The sequence below is a fragment of the Staurois parvus genome, unplaced genomic scaffold, assembly GCF_062004578.1.
Source record: "Staurois parvus isolate SC_StPar_1 unplaced genomic scaffold, SC_StPar_1.0 ptg000286l, whole genome shotgun sequence".
Taxonomy (NCBI): Eukaryota; Metazoa; Chordata; class Amphibia; order Anura; family Ranidae; genus Staurois; species Staurois parvus.
Window position 1 is genome coordinate 1,750,510 of NW_028318082.1, and position 18,410 is coordinate 1,768,919.

Sequence of the window (18,410 nt, forward strand, 5' to 3'; positions counted from 1 at the left end):
ATATTTTTGCATGAACTGTCATGATCAGCTCTCGAAAGCTGTGTACTAATGTCTAGATTATCGGACAATCGTTCTGAAAGTGGTATTTTTTCTCATTGGGTGTACTAGGCTTTGCTTGTTTGAATGCAGCTCCTTGGAGTCAGGAGCAGAGGGGAGACTTGACAAGTATGGGACTGGGTAGAGTAGGTGGTTTAATTGGGACTTTTCCCTTTTTATTTATTACAAAGGTGGAGTTGTTCAGGCTAATTCAGCCATTTGACAGTCTGGTTTAAAGTGGGGGGTCAGAGCACAGCAGGTAATACCAGTAGTAACTGACAGGAAGCTAACATTTTGGTGGAAGGGAAATCAAATCTGTCCTGCCTAGTTAGTTAGGTGCTGAAAGTGTGGTGTTTTGGGGGAGAGGATACAAGTTTCATTTTCCACAAGTTGGGGTATGGTTGTCTATATTGTAGTGTCTGCAGGTTGTATTATTGTTGCTTTTGACAATGACAGCTGAATACAACAACAAAGATTTGCAAAAGATGGAAGTAGAGAAGGTGCTAAGTAATTTTAAAGTTCTCTCACTGGCCATGGTTGTTTATGGGCATTAATTAATCCAAGTTAATTTAAGTGGCAAGTTTTAGATACTGGGTCTTCAGAATTTATGGCATCTTCAAGATCTGAGTAAGTGTTCTTATTATAGTTACAAAGTTTTAGGATTGAACAAAGACTCTGGTCCAATCAGTTCAACCACAGTGTGTGTGACTACTGTTTTCAATATTCTTGTACATTGTATTCACTAATAAGCACATTTAAACTTTTTTTTAACGTATCTGAACCACCAATTGTGGAAGTTCAACATCCTTACCGATCTAACAGTAAAGAACCCCTTACACGTTTAACATTGAACCATTTCTTGTCCAACTTCCTTGTGTGGTTGTGTCTTTTTTTAGAGACCTAAAATTAAACATTTCACTCCAATGCTAGCGTCCCCATTTAAAGATTCGTATATTGCTGTCATATGCTCTATTAAGCGTCACTTCTCCATGGTGAATATGTTTAATGTTTGTAGTTGTTCCAAATAACTGAGGTCCTCCAGCCCCCTAATTAGCATTGCTGCCTATCTCTGGTCTCCACTTCTAGCATATCTCTCCTGAGGACTGATGACCAAAGCTGTATAGCATATTCAATATGTGGCCAAACCAGACTTTTGTAAAGTGGTTTTCCCCCTAGCATGTAAATTGCATGTATGTTTTTAGCTCCCAAGTGCATGACTTTACATTTGAACCTCATCTGACATATAGCTGCCCACCCCCTTTTTAACTAGGTCTTCTTGTAAAGTTGCTATGCACTGTTTTGAAGTTATTTCCCTGCTTAGTTTTTAGAAAACATGCCAATTATCAACACCCTCTGGATGCACTCCTGAAACTGGTTTTCTATGCAGGTACTTACTATGTCATCAATGCCAAAAGACATTTATTTGTAAATTGTTTGTTTGTGGGATACTGTATCAAATGCTTTAGCCAAATCTGAATACACTATACCCACAGGCCTTCCTCTAACCAAATTACAGCTCACCATCTTATAGAAGGTTAAAAAGTTGGTCTGGCAAGAAGAGTTCTTCAGATTGATCCATGCTGATTACTGCCATTACTACTTTCATCAGCAAATTCTTAGCTATAGACCCTAATCATTGCTTCCAATATTTCATATACTCTTGATGTTAGGCTGACTGGTCTATAGTTTGCTGTATATAGCTCTTGTGACAGTGTGGTAATCTGTTATGATGTAAAAAGGATATTATTTCACCCAGGATTCTCAACAAAGGCAGGTTGAGGGGCTTCATGGTGCTTGTTTAAGTTGAAGGAAACTGGTTTCAGTTTCCTTGGTTCTTAGTAAAACTCTGCTTGGGACCTGGAGCCTGGAGATATCACAGTGATCTGAGTGGGAGGAAATCTCCAATCCTGGGACCAGGTTTTGGGAATGGCCAGGAGACTGATTGTGTAGGTGTGTGTGGGTCTCTTCTAGAGTCAGGACCAGGGTTCTGGGTTCCACCTAAGAGAGATAGAAGGTCTCCTACAGGAGTCAAAGAGGTTGCAGGTGGCAGCTGAAGTATGAATATCTGCAAGAGAAAATTAACGGCCTGAGGACTAGGCCAAAGGAGCTGTCTGCGTCCGAGTTAACGGCTTGAGGACTTGGCCAGAGGAGTCATGTGCGTCCGAGATGCTCTAAGCTGTGTGCCTGAAAGAGCTGGTGGTAAGAAGGACCAGCATCTACAGTATAGCAGCAGTACTGCTGAAGAGTAGCCAGGTGGGCTAGTATTTTCATTTGGACTGTGTGTATTTTAATGAAGAAGAACCTCTGCAGGGGAACCTTATGTTGGACTTTTGTTTTTGCCTTTCCTTTTAATAAAAGTGGGCTAACAAGCCCTGAAATATAGTTCCTGAATGGTGTGATCTCACTTGAAACTGCATCTACCACAGAACTAAACATCCCCAAATACTACACTGTATATCGCCTTTTTTTGAATATTGGAAAACATTTGCTATGTATCAATCAGATGGTACCGTTGCAGTCAGTGAGCTGTCCTTAAAAATTAGGAACAATGGTCTGGCTATAACTTGGGTGTAAACCATCCATTCCTGGTGATTTGTTCTTGTTCACATTATTTTTTTCCAGTCTGTTTTGAACATTGGTCTCTGTCAGCCACAAGGGTACATTCAATATATGGTGATGTTGTTAACATTAACATCTTGTTTATTTTACCCCTCATTTTCATTCATATAGACTGTGGAATAAAATGCATTTAATACAGTTGCCTTCTCCCTGTCACTAGTGACCAACTTCCCCTTATTATCCTTTATGGGGCCAATATGTTCTGACCTTGCCTTTTTACTATTAATATATTTGAAAAATGTGGGGGATTTTTTTCCCCTCTCCTCAGAAATGCGTCTTTTGCCATGTATTTTAGCTGCCTTGATAGCACTCTTGCTTTTCTTATTTTACTCTTTGTAGTCTTGGAAAACAGATGGTGACCATTTGGCCTTATATTTAGTAAAGGACTGTTTTTCTCATTAATATGCCTTTTTATGTTAGTGGAATGCACTGACAAATGCCATTGTTTAATATGAACTTAAAGCAATCCCACTTCTCTTCAGTGTTCTTTGTTTCAAGAATATGATCCCATTTAGTGTCATGTAGAATGGAGTGCAGCTTATTAAAGTTGGCTCTTTTAAAATTTAGTGTTCTTGTCCTACCTTCAGGTGTCCTTTTCATATAATTTATGTAATTACACTGGGATCACTGTTCCCTAAATTATCCGGACAGCAATAAAAATAGTCAAAGTCCTTACAAGCTTACCACCTGACAGGCGCCAGCAAGTCCAGCCTACCAAGAGTGCGCTGTGTTAAGGGTAGCTGATTTACCCATGGACAGCCTATATACCGCAGGTGGATGCCTCGATTGACATTGCAATAATAAGGCATATGTGGAACATTCTCACTGTGTGTAGACCAGTATGCTGAGTATCCTCCTTGGCTCTATAGCCAGGATCCGCAGTGTCTATACAACAGTGTGTAGCTGTGTCTGTAGGTTACACCAGAGCAGCACAGAATATCCAAATAGAACATGGAAGCCGGCATGCACTCCGGCGTCTCCCAGGGGGACTTCTCAAGATAGGAGGACATAATCCCTTCCGCCTACGTGTTTTGCTCCTCCCACTGACCCGAGCTTCTTCAGGGAGAGCTACAAGCTCTAGGTAGGCTGGACTCGCTGGCATATGTCAGGTGGTAAGCCTGGAAGGACTCTGAGTATTTTTATTGTTGTCTGGAAGGAGCAGCTGTGTATCAGAGGATTGAACGGGGGTATATATCCCCATAACAAAGACATTAGTTTATCCAGAGTGGGGCATTGTGGGTATCCTCAAGCTCCTTTTTCCCCCCAGTAGGGTGATATTTAGCACAACTCTCTGTTGGGACACTGACTGTAATTACATTACTCGCATACCCCAGCCGGCTACTCATATTGACATATATTCCATATTCTTCACCAGCATCGGCACTGCTCCAGAGGGCTCTTTTGCAATATCCTTTTTGCTGGTTTTTTGTTTGTTGTACATGGTTTTTGGATCATCTCCCTGATGTCGGGTTAGGCACTGGCAGGTAATATATCATTCCCAGGACAAGGCAGTTGCCGTGGGGTTTACAACTGCCTTCCCACCATCTCTAAGGCTGGCCATACATTATACAATTTCTTGTATAATTTCCTTTTAGATTTGCCAAAACTATATAATATGAGGTCAGACCTAAACACTTTCAATTTGTATGCAATCAGGCAGGCCCTTGCACTACATCGTTGAAGATAAATCTAAAGGAAATTGAACAAGAACATTGTATAATGTATGGCCAGCTTAACTGTGAAAGAAGATGAACCTCCTCCTCCACCTTAATGTTGACATACACCCACAATTAATTTACTGTGTGTCTTGTCCCTTTGAAGCTTGAGCCACAAAGACTCCACCTGCTCACCAGCCCTGTTAGCAATGTTGCCCCTTATATTCACTTTCAAATAGTGCTTCACATAAAAGGACCCCCCCAAACACTTCTACCCACCCTGTCCCTCCAATACAGGGAGTAGCCCTGGGCAGTTGCAAGCCAATAATGTCAGCTGTCATGCCAGGTTTCTGATACTCCCACAAAGTCAAAATCCTCCTCATGTATCAGAAGTTTTAGTTCCTCCATTTTCCTAACCATACATTTGTGTACAGTTCTTTCAATTATGTAAATGCACACCTTTTATCCTTGCACATATTTTGATTCTCTTTAGGTTCAGTATGTCTGCTAGCCTTGAAAACTTTAGTTTCTCTATCATCTGGTTTGAGACCCACTTCCCCACCAGCCTTGCCTCCTTCTGTACACTCTGACCCTTGCTCACTGCATGGTATACTTTCCTATGACCCCCCCCCCACCACCATCCTAATTTAAAAGTTCCTCCAATTATACCGCGTGATTGTTTACACTTTCCTAATGTTGCTGTATATGTTTATTTTTTCAATACTAGAAAATTAAATGTTTAAATAAATACTTTTTTTAATATAAAATATTGCATATGAATATTAGGTAGTCTTGTCTTTGCTTGTAAGGACTTTGGCTATTTTTCATGTTTCCTGTTTCCTTTGTTGTAAAAAAAACTGTTGCTTATGGAGCTCACTAGCTCAAGGTGAAATTTCCACACAGATTTGAATGAGTCAAATCAGTTTAGGGAAGGATGTTGTGCTGAAAACAGTAGTGCTGGACTGCTTAAATACATATATAAATACATGTATAACCAAATCTGACTACAGATTCCTGCCCCTTTTCGTTCAGAAGACATTGTGCATATGGCATAGCAGGGCTTATTTTTTATTTTTTTGTACTTATTTTTTACAATGCATGATAAGTTAGAAAATTCTGCACATCTTAGGGGCAGTAGAGGGTATTATTTGTGTGGGGGATCCAGGCTGGAGCACAGCTTTCACTAGATTTGTACAAATCAAACTCAGTTTGACAAGCCTCACCTCTGTATAAACATGAAAATTAGGACAATCCTCTAATCAAAGGGTAAGTTCACCTTTACATGTGTGTCCCAAAATGGTCCCTATGCACCACAGTGTCCCAAATATAATAAAATGCTGTGCTCCATTCCCTAAACCAATGTCTACTTCTTCAGATGCTGACATTAGTCCTCCCCAACTGCCCTGCAAATGGCAGGACGCACCCAGTGCTGGATGGATAGCCCCCAAAACCCATAAATGAGCATTCCTGGCCTCCCTCCCTACTTGCTCATGTGCAGTATGCTCTCCTTGCAAAAATACTAAGCTGAAAAAGCAAACAAACCACGCATCTGGCATTGGATGTTTTCTGCCATTGCAGGATGGATCAGGGAGGACAAAGGGGTTAGCATCTGGAAAGGTGGGTATTTGTTTGGGGCACTGAGCATAGCAATTGTATATATCGAAGAAACTGTGGTGCATGGAGACCTTTTTGGGAAATTCATGTAAAGGAAACCTACTCTTTAAGGTTGGGCTTCTGTGGAGGTAGTTCCTTCACTGGTTAAAGTTCAGCTGAATTTTTCCTTTGTCCGCTTTATATATTGTTTATGCAATGAACGAAAAAAAAGATGCGCAAACACAAATGCAGGCCATAGGAAAAATTGCTGGAAACTTTTATGAACAGGTCCCAATATCAGATTGGCCTGCAATCAGCTGTCTTGTGCTGGTTTACTTAGTGCTGAGGCTCTGAAGATCTGCAGACAAGCTGCATAAAATATTTTTCATCTTGTCAAACTTTAAGAAAAAAGCAGAATGTTCTTAGGAATCAAAGATTCTCATCAGTAGAATGCTTCAGTTGAAGCGGTTTAATCTTCAATGCTAGACTTTGAAATAGTGTGTTATACTGTATAACTTTTCTGGCATGTGTCTGGTTGCCACACAGCCTTGTAGAAGTTGATATAAAATAATCATGTAGTGTGAGATTTATCCCTAACATTTAACTTATTTTCTATTTCATTCCTGATAGAAAAAGACAGAGGCAACAATAGAAAAAAAAAAGAATTGGAGGAGGCATTGGAGATTAGGTTGTGTTTTAGGAATAAAGAAACACAGTGTTTTTTGTTATTACACTTTGAGAAGAGCCCAAAACTTCCTTCATTTCTACTCCGGATTGTTCTCTCTTACAGTTGGTTTTATGATATGCATTTTATTGGGATCAACTTTTTTTTAAAGGTATTTATTTTAATTTGTTTTCATCAACAATTACAATAAACAAAAAAGAAAACAGGAGTCCCAAACTGAGAACATCAGAGTAAAGGTTACATAAAAGGGGCCAAAGTAGTACACAGATTGTTGTCAGGGGCTACATTGAGCCCACCTGAGAAAACTGTTTCAGTTGCAAATAGAAATATTCCATAGTGAAGAGAGAATCCAAGAGCAAATAAACACATTCACACAGAACCAAACAAACACAAACACGCCTTCTACTCCTCTTAGACCACAGGAGAGATAAAGAGCCCATAGCCATCACAGCAGTAGTGCAAAAAAACCTCTCAAGTTGTAGAAACATGGGACAGTGACTGAGATAGTGGAATATTCCCCCAGAAAGAGTCTGCAATATCCAGCCAGGGTTGCCATATTTTCGTGAACTTTTTAGAGCAAGCTCGACCTTTGTAGATCATCTTATATTTAGGTAGACCAAGATTAACCATACAAAAGAATCTTTGTATAGAGGGGGGATTACCATTTTTCCAATTTAACCAGACAAGCAGATTACCATTTTTCCAATTTAACCAGACAAGTTTTCTAGCATAAAACAGAAGCATGCATATTAATATTCTAGGATGAGTTTGAGATATAAAGTCATTCAAATTACCCAAAAGACCCACTATGATGAATCCGCAAATGTAAAGTATTATGAAAAAAGCAAAGAGGTCCTGCCAATACGAAGCAAGAGCCGGACAGACCCAAAACATATGTATTAGATCCGCGCTCACAAGGCCACAATGATGACAAGAGGCCGCAGATCCAAAGCCCATACAGGCCAACCTAGCCGCGGTGTAATGAAGATTGTGGATACATTTGAATTAAGTAAACCTATCAGCAGTGCTGATGAGATCTTGGAAACAAACCTCTATAGCCTCCTCCCAACCCTCGTCAAGCAACCCAGGGAGCACCGCTTTCCACCTATGATGAGCAAAATGAAAAGGTCTAGTCTCGCTTGCCTGGAGAGGAGAATAAAAAGTAGTGACCAGCTTAGCAATATCCAGGTCTGACAATAACATTTCCAAGGACAATTCCAAGAGCTCAAGAGTCAGAGTACCAAATCGTGCCAATATTACATTATGTAGCAGCAAAACTGTATAAAAAAAATTTACTAGTCACCTTTCCCGGGTCTTTAAGTCATCAAAAGATAGAAAGCTATCATCCATAAAAACATGTGAAAGATGAGTAACACCAGACGACCCCACCAACTTGAGTCAGGGTGACCCAGGAGCTCAGGGATATTAGGGTTGTGCCACAAGGGAGTTTGTGGGGATACCCCAGGTTATGGGGATAACTCTTTGTCCCCCTCCTGCCAGACAAAGCAGCTAGTATCTATCAGAGGGTGGTGGGAGCCCCGGGAGACAACAGACCTATGAAGAGCGTCCCAAAGAGAGGATTCAGAACCATTCTGGGAAGACAGGAGAATGGTGGAGGAGGTAGGAGAGGAGTTCTGAAACCAATCATACTCTTAGGCAGGTTGGGAGGCAATAAAATAGTTGCGGAGGTTAGGGCACGCCAAGCTCCCATCCACCTTGGATGCCTGAATTGAGGACCTAGCCACTTGTGGGTGTGACCCATTCCAAAGGAAAGTCAAGACGGAGTAAATTTTCTGAAATAATTTTCTATGGAGAAAGATTGGAGAGGCCCTAAACACATACAAAAATTTGGGTAAGTATATCTTCTTGAAAATGTTACCATACCCCTACACAAAGGGAAGGCTGGAGATACGTCCCTATTTGTGCGAACACAGGCTGTGGGATTAGCACACAGTAGTTGTACCCAGCAAACAAACTAGGAACCAAAACCCATCTGAAACATTGTTACCTATAAAAATGGCCATCGATCTGTATCAAAGGCTTTTTGCACATCCAAAGAAAGCCCCAAACCACTCCGCTGCTCAGCAGCAGCAGCCCTATGAATGATGCAGATACAGGTGACATATATTGTCATAGTTGTTCTTTCCAGGCATGAACCCAGACTGGTCCAAGTGCACTAGGGTTAGGATCACTTTCTGTAAACGAGTGGCTAGAAGCTTGGCCAACATTTTAACATCACTGTTAAGTAGCCAGATGGGATGATATGACCCACACTTCAACAAATCTTTGTTAGGCTTGGGTATTAATACTATTAGAGCCTCAATCATGGAATCAGGAAGTAATCTATTCTTGAATGCAGAGCTGAAAAAAATATGTAAGCGTATGGCCAGGTCCTCCATATATGGCTGATACCATTCAGAGGGTAATCCATCTAGTCCCGGTGTCTTGTTTGAGGGTAGGGAGCAAATAGCTGCTGAAATTTCTTCCACAGTCAGTGTTTTTTCAAGGAGAGAGCAGTGCAATTCACTAAGAGTTGGAAACTTAAGGGGAGCAAAAAAGCCTGCAAAGGAATCCTCATCGGGTGCTCCAGCATCCGAGTATAGGGATTCATAAAAATGTGTAAAGGTCTGATTAATAATTATAGGGTCGGAGGAGATCATACCAGCAGGCAATTTGATTGCTGGTATTGAGCTAACTATGGATTCTGTAGGGGGAAGATAGGCCAACAATTTGCCATTCTTCCCACTATGCTCATGCAGCTTAGCAGATAAATATAGCTGGTGTTTGCATGTTAAGTCAACGAGGTGGAGTTTCAGGGCACGGTGAGCTTCAATCAAGGCACCACATGAGCAAAGGGAAAGAGGTATATTGAGATGATGCAGATGCCAACGAGGACTCAAGCTGTTGCTGAGTAGCCTTAGCAATGGTACAGTATCGAGCAATATTAGAGATATAGTTACTGCCTTAAAGGCATCCCACTGAAGTCCCTTCTCAGAGGAGTGCTCATTGGTAGCCCATTAATTAGTGATGTCAGTTTGAATGGGTTCTTGAAATTCAGTCATGGAGATCCAGAGGGGACTAAGCCTCCAGAACTGAAAGGCAAGCATATGACCCAACTGTAATTCCACCAGCAGCAAAGAATGGTTTGAAACCATTTGGGGAACATATGAAATAGACAGCACCCAGGGTAGTACCACAGTGGACACCAGAGCGTAATCCAGCCGGGAATGAGCATGATAAGATTTAGATTGACAAGAATATATCCTGGCTTTGGGAAATTTCCAACACCAAATATGCACATATCGATAGGAGTCACACCACTGCTGAAACAATCTGGAGTCAGAGGAAAGAGGCCTCAACTGGTCAAAAGTTGGATCCAGCACCGAATTGAAGTCACCCATTATAATAGTAGCAAGACCAGGCAATATAGATAAATGGGCACTCAATTCGGTAAATACTGCAGCTGTGACTGGAGGGGGGGGGGGTAGACTGGCACCAGAATTAGTGGTATTTCATGTATTGATCATAGTATAAGAACATATTGATCTTTAGATTCAATAATCACCTTATCACAGGAAAATGGAAGACCTTTATGAATCAATACTGATACCCCACGGGCATAATTAGAATAGGTAGAATGGTAACCATGTAAAACCCAATGTTTAAGTGCTACAATCTTGGATCCCATTAAGTGAGTCTCATGGAAGCATAGTATGTGGGGATTATGTGATTTAAGGAGCTCAAGAACAGAGGTCCTTTTAAATGTAGAGCTCAGTCCATGGACACTCCAGGACAGAAATGTTACAGAGGACATTGACTAAGACAGAAACAAAGTAAGTGGGGGGCCCAAGGAGCCATCTACAGGCTCCAACACGACTGCAGTGCTAAAGAAGGAGGATGGCGCACAACAGACAAAATAAAGCACACAAAACACACACAACACACAAACCAACAAAAAAATAAAGGCAAAAAAGCAACAAAGGAAAAAGCAAAGCCCCTGCCCAGGTCAAACCTGAGGTCACTTGTGGAAAACATGACCTAAAGTCCCAAAACAGTCCAAAAACATTTTAAACAGTAGAACAGGAATGCAAATGTAGAACCCTGTAGCAGCAGTCCACCAGAGGGATAGAAATCCCCCTTACATGGTAGATTATGAATGCCCAACCAAGAGGTAGAAAAACTCTAGACAGTAGACACACTGGATCACAGGCAAAAATCATCAAGGCACCGGGGGGTTAGTAGAAGATCTTGCTGGACGTGGCAGAGATTCAAACCAAGTCAGGACTGTGTCAGGGGACTGGCAAAAGTGCACTTGACCCTGGTGTACCACATGTAAAGTAGCAGGGAAGAGCATAGAATATTGCACCCCTTTCTCCTGGAGATCTTCTGCTCCTCTATGAGCCTGTTCAATCACAAAGCAGGTGGACAAACCATCGCAGCCAAATTCTTGCTGTAGCCAGCTCTCCTAGAAGGCCACCAGGTCAGACTCTTTCACTCTTTCAGGCAGGCCCACCAAACGCAAGTTGTTTCTGCTGAGACGATTTTCAAAATCATCCACCTTATCCTCCAGAGCTTTAACGTTAGCCCCGCAGGAATTAACTTTAGGCAAGAGAGGGATAATCACATCCTCCAAGTCACTAATGCACCTCTCAGTTGCTGACACCTGCCTGCTCCCGAACCTTATGCATATCCTGGCGCATGGTGGTGAGATCAAGTTTGAGTTCCTCCACCTTCCCCATCAGATCAGAGTGGTTTACCTTGATAGTAGAAAGGACGTCCGATAGGGTAGGTTCCGCTGCCTCCTCCACTCCATCCTTAGTGTGGGAAGTCTGAGAGCAGCGTTGGTGGATCCAGTGCAGCTGGCGAGGATGGCGTGGAAGCCTCTGGTTAATGGGATCAACTTAATGCAAATAACCTCCAAAGGGCATGTTACAATTTCACAATGCTACAAGCCAAGGATATCTTGGTAAATACACTAAAATACCTGTAGTTAAAATTAATTAAAATACATACGATCACAGTTGAGAAAAATACTAAAAAATGTCAAATCAAATGAAGCTAACTGATAAGAGAAAAATACAATGTATACAAATAAAAAAAACTAAAATTCTTAAAATTACTGATTAACCACTTGCCGACAGGCTCCTGTATATTTACTGCGGCAGAGCACCTTTTCTGCGCCAGATCACATGCATGTGATCTGCCATTTCTGGGTAAGGGGAGTGCGCGTGCGCGTGCGCTCCTGCCACCCTATCTGTGTCATTCGGTACAGCACAAGTCGATCAGCAGGTACCAGTCAATGATTTATGGCCAGGACATGCTGATCGGCTTAGCGAATGACAGTACAGAGCCCTGTGTTGTCAGTAGCCGAAAGGAGCATTGTGGCTGCTTTTTCTCCCTGTAAAGCTGGGAAATAAAGCAGTTATATGGCTTATTAAAAGCAGCACACATTACACATTGTTAGGCACACAGTTATCCTTTTGATTGCCCCTAGATATTAACCCCCTCCCAGCTAGTATCATTAGTACAGTGACAGTGTATAGTATTAGCACTGATTCATTGTATTAGGTATTAGTGTCACTGGTGATGTTAGTGTAATTTAGTCAGTTCCCACCTAGCTTCAGTTAGTGTCAAATTGCCTTCCGCACTATTACAGTCCCACTATAAGTCGCTATAATATTACTAATATATATATATATATATATATATATATATATATATATATATATAAAATTCCAGTATATACAGTATATCATCGTGTGTAGACACTGTAACTTTCACACAAACCAATCTCTATACACTTATTGGGATTTTTTTTTTTTTACCAAAAACGTAGCAGAGTTTGATTTTGTTATTGGATTTGCTCTATAGCAGAAAGTAAAAAATATTTTTTTACTCAAAATCTTTGTCTTTTTTCAGTATTATAATGAAAAAAACCCAGTGATCATCAAATACCACCAAAGAAAGCTCTATCTGTGTGAAAGAATAATATAAATGATACAAATGATATACATTTTGTTTGGGTACAATGCATGTACAATTGCATGACTGTGCAATTGCAAGTTAAAGTAGCGCTGCACCGAATAGCAAAAAATGGCCTGGTCATGAAGGGGGTAAAATCTTCCGAAGCTTAAGTGGCTAAAGGGTGCCTACATAATATGAAATCAAATGACAGAGAGGATAGGATTTGCACAGTACAATGTAGGGGCAGAATGTATCAAGTAAATATAGAAGTACAACAAAGAGGAGGAGAAATGAAAAGTGCAGACAGGGGGAAATACTTTCACAAAGGGTTAGAATACACACACTTCAGATCAGGGGCGGACTGACAACTCATGGGGCCCCAGGCAATAGGGAATCATGGGGCCCCTGTGTCCTTGCCCAAACTCAAAAAAGCCTATGAAAAAGGTACCAGGGGCATCTCATGGGGCCCCCTACTGACCCCGGGCCCTTGGTCAGTGCCCGAGTTTCCAAATGGTCAGTCCGCCCCTGCTTCAGATTCTAGGAGGAGAATAACTCCAGAAAAGGGATATGATACATATACATTTTCCAAATTAGTGACAGGAGGACAAGGTCAACAAGGAAAGCAAGAAAACATATGTTACAAATCTGAGATAGGAGAACTCTAAAAGGAAAATAGGATACACACAATCACACACTTACTACAAAGTGGAGACAAGAAGAGAACTCCATGGAAGATAGGACACATACACACACCAAAAACTAGAGACAAGGAGAGCAGATACACACACTAGGAGACAAGGAGAAACAAGGAGAACCCGTACACACACTGCAAAGTAGAGACAGGTGGAGAACTCCAACAAGGAGAATGGATACACACACTATAAGGTAGTAACAGGTGGAGAACTCCAACAAGGAGAACGGATACACACACTACAAACTAGAGACAGGTGGAGAACTCCAACAAGGAGAACGGATGCACACACTACAAAGTAGAGACTGGTGGAGAACTCAAACAAGGACAACGGATATACACACTACTAATATTGTACATTTTTATTAAAGGCCAAAGTCCAATTTTTACAATACAAATATACAACAACACCATAGGTGTAAACGTTGAAAGTAATCAACAGTCAAAACAATAGAATATTAACCAAGAGCATGATAATACTGTGTATGTGAACTGCAAAGAATAACAGACCTGCAAATGGAATGAGCACAATACAATTTCACAAGTTAGGAGGTGTTTGAAGTACACAAGGGGGTACTATCAAAGGGAGAATGGTCCCATGATTCCCAGTGGACCTAACGTGGCCCTGGTAATCACCTGCTAACGGTGTGAGGTATTCCATATCTCTCACTTCAGAAATCGCTAGCAATAAATGGTTCAGTATAGGGACACCTACCGATTTCCAAAATCTAGGAATCACTCGTCTAACATTAGTCTGAATATGTACCCCTAGCTTTTTAGAATGTTTAGGAATACCCCAAAACGGGAGACCTAAAAGGTAATGAAGTAGATCTAAGTGGAAAGCAACATTCATTACTTGCTCTAAGACAGTTCTGACCATATCCCAATAGACCTGGATCTGTGAACATAACCAAAAAATATGTACCAGGGAACCCACTCCACCCAGACACCTCCAACATCGCTCAGATATAGTTGGGTTAATAGCATGTAAGACAACAGCGGTTTTGTACCAATGCATCAGTATTTTATATAGGTTCTCTCTATGAATGACACATCGAGAAGTTTTAGTAACTGACTCCCAAATCATCTGCCAACATATCAAAGAAATTGGGCATTGAAGATCTTCCTCTTATTTCCTCATATAAAGATGAGAGCAGTTAAATGAAGAATCAGTATGGAGCAGTAATTTATATAAACAAGTTATGAGGTGTTGCTGGGAAGGACCTCTAATAGCTATCCTCTCAAAGTCCGTAGGATGGTCTGTCACAATCGCGGCGTCAGACCCCAGACCTTCTCACCAAACGTGTGACCGAAGGACTAGCCGATCTAAAACCACGATGTCACGTGCGTAACAATGCCACACCCAGCTGCACCCTGCATAACGATTTTCCAGCTAATTGGACCACAATCGATGCACCAGCAGCCTGAATCGATTGTTACTGGGTCAGGTTAATTATGCAATTAACCCTTCACACTGCCACCACCTCCTTTTTGTACAGAGAAAGAGGAAACTCGGCAATATCAGCTAAAACACGATAATGGTTGAGATAATCGTCTGCATAACTCGGTTATACAGAGGGTTAAACAAACACAGTAGCGTTCTCTTTAGAGGCAGGAATTTGTAAATTGCAATAAAGCGCTATAGAAACAGTTCAACACTTTCAGAAGGAAAGATTTATTACTAAAAGGTCAAACGGGTGCAATAAAAATATTTACAGAAAAGAGGTAACTAAGATATATATATATATATAAACATACAGAGACCAACAGCAGAGCAAAGAGATATCAGAGAGAGGTGAAAGGGTTAAGGTACTTGCCAAAGTCCTGGGTTAGCAGATCCAAGTTTCAGAGCAAAAGGGCACGGGTCTCCCCAGGTGGTATTGATGTTAAAATGGGAGACGTCTTCAATTCACACTCTTAGGCCTGACAGCCTATTTTGTAGTCCCCAGCAGGGGGTGTCTCTGAAGTCAAGGACCAATACCCCATTTAGGGCGTGTAGGTATGGGTGGATACCTCAACTAGAGCCCAAATCTCCCGTAACTCATATTTTGGCCCATAACTTTCCAGCTGCACAAGTGACATTCCACCCGCGGGTAGATTATTATGCACCCACGTCTGAGGATTGATTAGATATGAATTATGAAATTATACACTGTACGGTTCACGAGATCTGCTTTTCTGTTTTCCTATGTATCCGAGACAATGCGAGTGACCTATCAAACTGTTTGCCTTCTTGTGGCCATTCTGACAATAGGTCCAGTTTTTATGCAAGTCTCTCATATTCCAAGATATGAGACATAGGGGAGAAATGGATTTTGAAAATTGTTTATCTGATTCTGTCACCTATGCTGAGTTAGGTTTATTAGGTTGGAATCTCTTTCAACTCCTGGGAAAGCTTGCCTTATCTCTTACAAGGTGTTACAATTTGCAGGTTCTTTGGACAGGGAGGCCCCGGCTGCCTTGGGGGGCTTTATAGCTCCTATGACCCTCCTGTGACATTCCCAACTCACACACATACTGGCCAAATGTCGCTGGGCCTCTCAGAGAGGGAGGGGGGAAGAATGAGGGAGAAATATATTTGCCAGGATGGTTAATCCCTTTGCCAAGATAGAGGTTGAAGCCAAAATGGTTGAACAGCGTCCAACTCTGGGTCTACGCTGTTACATGGTCTAATGCTAAAGAAGACCTCAGGGTATGGAAAACGTGGCAAAACTGGAGGTAAGTATACCGAGCTGACAAGGGTATTGTGGGTTTCCATACACTGATCTCCTCAAAGGATCTGATCCTGCAAGTAGCTGGGTTAATGAAATGACGAAGTTAAAATATCTCATTGATTGCTCAAGAACTCATCTGAGGGTAAGACAAACTGTCAGGGATTTCTGGGTTTTATAAAATGTTCAGCAGAGGTGAGCACGCTGACAACAACTGCTGAAATTTCACACAAACAGACCATATTTTAAGGGTATCATAGAGTTAAGCAGAGGGGGGAGGGAGGGAAAGAAGGTGTAGCCGAAAGGGCGTAGTAATGAGCAAGCATGTACAGGATATAAATGGCTGAATTCTCTGACCACCGATTATGGGGAATCTGAATAAACCATGACAATGTCTGTCTTAAATAAGTGGGCAAATAATATTTAATGATATCCGGAACTCCCAAACCCCCTTTATTTTTTTGAAGGATAAAATAACCGTTTCAGCTATTCTGGGCCTTTTGGCGTGCCAAATAAATCTAAGAAACTCTTGCTGCAAGGTCCATAGTTGAGACCGTGGGACCGCTACTGGGAGCGTTTCAAAGAGGTAGAGCAGCTTTGGTAGAATCGACATCTTCAACACATTTACCCTACCCAGAAAATAAATATCATAAACGTCCCACTGATTCAAGAGAGCATACATTTCTTTAAACAAGGGAGGAAAGTAAGGGGAGTGACGCAAGACGCACGCGCGCCAACCGGAAGTGTCGCCGTGGCCATTTTGTTGGTTGTATACATGTGGTTTCAACCAAAAGTTTGATCAGTCAGTACAGAGTCATTGAGGGAGCAATGCTGCAAGCTGGATTTTCCTTTCTTTTAATGTGAGTTTTGATTAAATTTGTTTCTATGATGTGAATTCTGCCTAAGAGCCTTTGTTTCTTTATGAGGATTTTGGAGGAGTACCCCTGAAATGAAGGATGGAAAGATATGGATTCCTTAGGATAGCCTATGCTTGAGAATAACTTCAAGAGGGTAATAGTACCTGGTATCACTTTTGGCTGGATTATAGAGGGTATTAGTACCTAGTATCACTATTCACAAGTGGTTGGAGTGGTCACGAGTTTTTCACGTTTTGGGTTTTATTTATTTATTTATTGATTTATGCTCTGAAAGAATAAGTATATATTTATATAATACTTGCACAAGTTTTTTTTTTTTCACTATTTTAAGAGTGGTTTTATGTTTTTGCACAGAGTGAAGTACATATATTTAAAAAGATAATACACTATGAATTTTTTCTTTTTCTTTTTTTTGAGGTTTTCATGGAATATTTAGGATCAATTTCCTTTTAACTGGATTGAAGTGAAAATTTGGGACTTGGATATTTGGACACATTTGGATTCTGTTTTATTTTATTTTATTTTTATTTTATTTTATGTGCTTTTGTGACACAATTGGGATTGAATTTAAATTGGACTCATATTTTAAGTTGAATAATATTTATTTTGATTGTATAAATTGATTATATTTGTAGAATTTAATTTTGGGCTTTATGTGGGATTTATATGGTTTACCACAAAAAGGATATGTTGAAGGGAGGAAAGTTAGCTTCATACAAATTGGAATAGGTCGAAGTTATATGAGTACCTAGATATTTAATAGAAGTGGTATACCAGTAATACAGGAAATTTTTTAGTTGGAGGTCCTGGGATAGAATGTTGAGGGGCATAGCTTCCGTCTTTGAAGTGTTTATTTTATAACCTGAAAGGTCACTAAAGGCTTGTAAAAGTTTATGTAAGACGGGCAAAGACAGGTGGGGTTTGGTGATTGTAATATTACCTCATCCACAAACAGTGAAAGTTTATATTCCTTCTGACAGTTACTCCCGTTATATCTGAGTGCGTTCTAAACGCCGCAGCTAAAGGTTCAAGGCATAACTCAAATAGAAGCGGGGATAAAGGGCACCCCTGTCTAGTACCATTAAACATGGGGAAAGTCCCTCACATGGCATAAGGAAGTTTAACTTGTGCAGTGGGTTGCGAATATAACGCTGTAACTACTTTAAAAAATGGACCCTGCACCCTTACATGTCATAACAACTCGAACATATAGGGCCATCCCAGCCTGTCAAAGGCCTTCTGATCATCTAAACTTAACAGCAAAGCAGGGGTGTGTGAGACATTAAATATGTTGACAAGACTAACCATTCGTCTAGTATTGTCACCTGCTTGTCTCACTAAAATAAACCCCACCTGATCATTATGTATGATTCTGGGCAGCAAGGGAGCTAAGCAATTTGCTAAAATTTTCATGCAGATTTTATAATCTGTGTTCAGTAAGACTATGGGCCTGTAATTGACCGGGCGGCTGGATTCTTACCCGACTTGGGAATGACCGTGATGTGGGAATGTTGTAAGTGTGAGTGAGGCTCCTCTCCTTTCATCAGAGAAGAATGTAAGTCCAACAGGGCAGGACTC

The 18,410-nt window shown here is 41.0% G+C and overlaps 1 protein-coding gene across 5 annotated transcripts in view; it reads right to left on the minus strand.

Annotated features, from left to right (window-relative positions):
* Positions 1-18,410, minus strand: part of CAMK2A (calcium/calmodulin dependent protein kinase II alpha) — a 346,233-nt gene that overhangs the window by 207,796 nt on the left and 120,027 nt on the right. The window lies entirely within an intron of this gene.